Source organism: Durio zibethinus, unplaced genomic scaffold, assembly GCF_047325235.1.
Source record: "Durio zibethinus cultivar Kanyao isolate XHJ-2024 unplaced genomic scaffold, ASM4732523v1 HiC_scaffold_253, whole genome shotgun sequence".
Lineage (NCBI taxonomy): Eukaryota > Viridiplantae > Streptophyta > Magnoliopsida > Malvales > Malvaceae > Durio > Durio zibethinus.
In genome coordinates, this window is record NW_028322876.1 from 25,630 (window position 1) to 30,000 (window position 4,371).

The 4,371-nt window shown below is 30.2% G+C and overlaps 1 non-coding gene across 1 annotated transcript; it reads right to left on the reverse strand.

The window, feature by feature from the left end:
* Positions 1 to 2,963: 2,963 nt before the first annotated feature.
* Positions 2,964 to 3,051, reverse strand: TRNAS-GCU (transfer RNA serine (anticodon GCU)). The gene has a single exon. It is a non-coding gene; the product is annotated as a tRNA-Ser (tRNA).
* Positions 3,052 to 4,371: the final 1,320 nt, after the last annotated feature.

The following is a 4,371-nucleotide window of genomic DNA, read 5'->3' on the forward strand; positions in this document are numbered from 1 at the left end:
ATAGAGAATAGCGGGAACATTCAAATGGGTTTGATTATTTATCGGATCATAAAAACCAACTTTTCGAAGATCTCTTCCCTCTCTTCGGGATCGAACATCAATTGCAACGATTCGATAAACGGCTCATTGGGATAGATGTAGTTAAATAATACCCCCCCCCTAGAAACGTATAAGAAGTTTTCTCCTCGTACGGCTCGAGAAAAAAAAAAAAAAATGATTAAAAGTTATGTCTATTAAAAGTTATGTCTATGTATGGAATTATAATGTATGTAATTAGAATGTCAAAAAGATCCATAAACCCGGCAAATCAATTAGACATTTAAACCCGTCTTTTTTTTTTCAAAAAAAAAGAAGAAAAAAGCATTCGTACTCTCATAACTCAAGTCAAATAACTCTCAAAATGCTCAAAAAAAAATCCTTAGGCATTCTTTTATTGAGTGGTCTCTAACCCCTTTTTTTGTTTGTCTCGTTTAGAATCGATTTCGATTCTTCATTTTGATCTAGTTGTTGAGACAATTGAAAAGGGTATTTCCTTGTTCTAGGATCCTTTATCTTTGTCTTGAATCATTGGGTTTAGACATTACTTCGGCGATATTTAATCATTTCAAAAATGGCAGCAACATGCCCCTTTTTCTCTCTTTTTTTCTTTCTATCAAAGAATCATATGAACGATTAATTCCCGCATTATACACTTTTGATCGAAAGAGTTTTACCAATTCCAACAATTTTTCTTTTTGATTTGAAAATAGTTTGAATCGGAGCTTTTCGATTTCTATATCAAAAATAGACTTACGAAGTTGTTCCAACTTATTTATTTCCATTAATTAACCCTAGATCCTTGCCCCTGAAAAATGGATGTTTCTCTTCGAGCTCCATCCTGTACTATTTACATTACAACCCAACAAAAAGACGGATTATAATAGAACAGAACAAAGGATGTCGAGCCAAAAGCACCTTCATTTCTACATAATGGAAGGTGGTGGGTTTTGACATCCACAGCCGATCATGTCCTTCAAGTCGCACGTTGCTTTCTACCACATCGTTTCAAACGAAGTTTTACCATAACATTCCTCTAGTTTGGAACATTGATTCAATTATGGAATCATGAATAGTCATTGGTTCAGTCGATACATAGTAATCTATCTATACTTTTTCCTTCTATATGAAATCAATTTCCTTCTATATGAATCTATATGAAATAAATAGATAATTTAGGAAGAAAAAGCCTCAATAAGAATTCAAATTAACCCATATTGTATGAATACAATATATTTTTATTTTTTTATACTTTTATTAATATTAAGCTTTTCTATTCTAATTAATAAGAAATTAATAATATAATTAATAATAATAATATTACGAATATTATAAATAACACAAATAAACTAATCTTTTTGAATCTGCCTTGCATCTTCAAATAACTCGATAGATCAAATAACTCGATAGAATAGATTCGCCAATCTCACAGTTCTTCGAGTGCCAATCTTAAGAAATCATTAAAAATCAAAAGCAAGAATCACATTTTCTCCAATATTTGACTCTTAGAAAGAAGGTTGTTAAAAAAAAAAGAGCAATTTAGATTCGGATATCGTTATTCTGATATATAAAAAGAGTAGGCTCTGGGACGAAAGGATTCGAACCTTCGAATAGCGGGACCAAAACCCGTTGCCTTACCACTCGGCCACGCCCCATTTAGATTTCTATTTGAAACTACTAAACACTAATATGGGTATTCCCTGTTCGTCAATTCCAGTTCCAAATAACTATGGAATAGATTAGATTCTTGCTAGGATTTTGGCACGTATGGATAGAGAATTAAACCGAATTTATTGATCATTACATATAATTCAATTAAGATATTGTATGAAAGTATGATTTCTTCTATTCTCTTGTAAGAATTGAAGGCTTTTTGATTGGGTGAGTTCAAAGAAGTATTGTTTAGTCTGCCTTATTTTCCTTTCTTCATTTTTTTCCTTATATCAAAAAACATATTAATAACTCAATCAAAATTATCTCCAAGAACAAAATTTTGTTATGCTTAATCTTAATATCTTTAATTTGATCTGTATCTGTTTGAATTCTGCCCTTTTTTCGAGTAGTTTTTTATTCGCCAAATTGCCCGAGGCCTATGCTTTTTTGAATCCAATCGTAGATTTTATGCCAGTAATACCTGTTCTCTTTTTTCTCTTAGCCTTTGTTTGGCAAGCTGCTGTAAGTTTTCGATGAGATCCTTAATACTGTCCTAGAAAAATTCATGATTTATTCAAGAAAAAAAAATTGTAACAATTGAAAAGATTAGATAAGTCTTACACTATGAACACTATGAACGAACCGAACCCTCAATTCAAAGATTGAAATTCTTGGATAGCCATGATAAAGCTGGATCATCCCATTTCCTCATTCTGACCCTTTTTCGCCGAAGAACCCTATTTGGATTAAAGTCCGCCACAATATATAATTGTTGGTATAAAAGAATTTTTTTTTGTAATGAAAAACTCAACTCTTATTATAAATGAATTTCTGAAAATTCTTTTCGATTTCTAGAAATTCTAGAAATCACTTTATTTCTTGGTGTCAAAATAGGCTATGTAGTATAAAAACGAGGAATCTATTTTCGTATAAAAATAGAAAAATAAAAATTGCGTATAATTGCGTATATATATAAATAGAAAAATAAAAATTGCGTATAATTGCGTATATAAATAGAAAAATAAAAACGAAGAATCCATTCTCTTCTTTTTACAAAAAAATTCTATGGGAGGTTGTACAATGCGTAATCTTAAATTCGTTGTTTACACCGCAACGATATTCTTTGTTTCTCTCTTCATCTTCGGACTCCTATCTAATGATCCGGGACGTAATCCTGGTAATCCTGGACGGGAAGAATAAAAAAGGGAGAGTTCCTTGCTTCATTTTTATAAATGGTATTAGGATTTGATCTATTCCACTGTCAAAAACCGAAATGGAAAGAGAGGGATTCGAACCCTCGGTACGAATAACTCGCACAACGGATTAGCAATCCGACGCTTTAGTCCACTCAGCCATCTCTCCTAATTTAGAAAAGATAATTACTATGTTACAGTTACAGCACGCAAAAAGAAATGCTTGAAAAAAGCCCTCTTTCCTTTGTTATATAGACCTTTGTTATTTTGTTATATAGATTTTTATTTATTTATATTTTTATTTATTTATATTAATATATTAATTATATTAATTTTTATTTATTTATATTAATATTAGAGTATTATTAATCTTATTAGGGTATTATTAATCTATATATCTATAGATTCTTAATTTTATTATATAGAATATAAATATATACAACTTTTATCAGTAATTCCATTTCATTTTGATTTCGCTCAAAAGGGACTTTTTTATTTCCAATTTCCACGGACCGGCCGGGTACTGACCCGGCCGGGCTCATTTTTTTATTTTCAACTCAAATAAATAATTTTTTCTATGATTCTGCGATCTGACTTGTTGTAACAAAAAAATCTTGTTATTGGATTGAATCAACAATCAGAAGCAGAAGAAGTACTATTTCCGTTCCTATGATATAGAATCCAAATATCATTTCGATTCTTTCTTTTCTTCCTCTTTCTTTTTATTTACATTTATTTTACTAGAATAACTAGAATAAATAATAAAAAAAACTATGGATTTTTGCACAATCCATTTTTATGTTATGACTAAGTTCTTTTGTCGAACCCTATCTATCAAAACTCCTATAACAAAGGAAAGAAGTTTTTATTTAGTTATTTTTATTTAGTTATTTAAATGAAATAACTACTCTTTTCCTAATTTTATCAAGTCTTCTGACAAAAGGCGGCAAGGCTCTAATTTTCAGGATTTTTTATCCCCCTATCTTGTGATCCTATCTTGATTACGCCCAATTCCCCTGTTCGACAAAGGGTCTCTTTATATACAATAATCGCATTGTAGCGGGTATAGTTTAGTGGTAAAAGTGTGATTCGTTCTATTAATCCCCTTAATAGTTAAGGGGTCCTTCGGTTTGATTCATATTCCGAGCAAAAACTTTATTTCTTAAAAGGATTTAATCCTTTACCTCTCAACGAAAGATTTGAGGAAGAATATACATTCTCGTGATTTGTATCCAAGGGCCAATTAAATTATATAATTATATGATTATATTCTAAATTGAAAAATTGGATTATGAAATTACGAAACATAATTTTTTTTTTTTTTTTGAATTGGATCAATACTTCCAGTTGAATAAGTATGAGGAAAAAATCCATGGATAAAGATAGAAAAGTGTATTTCTAATCGTAACTAAATCTTCAATTTTTTTTGATAGGATAGATTGAAGCAAAATAGCTATTAAACGATAACTTTGGTTTACTAGAGACATTT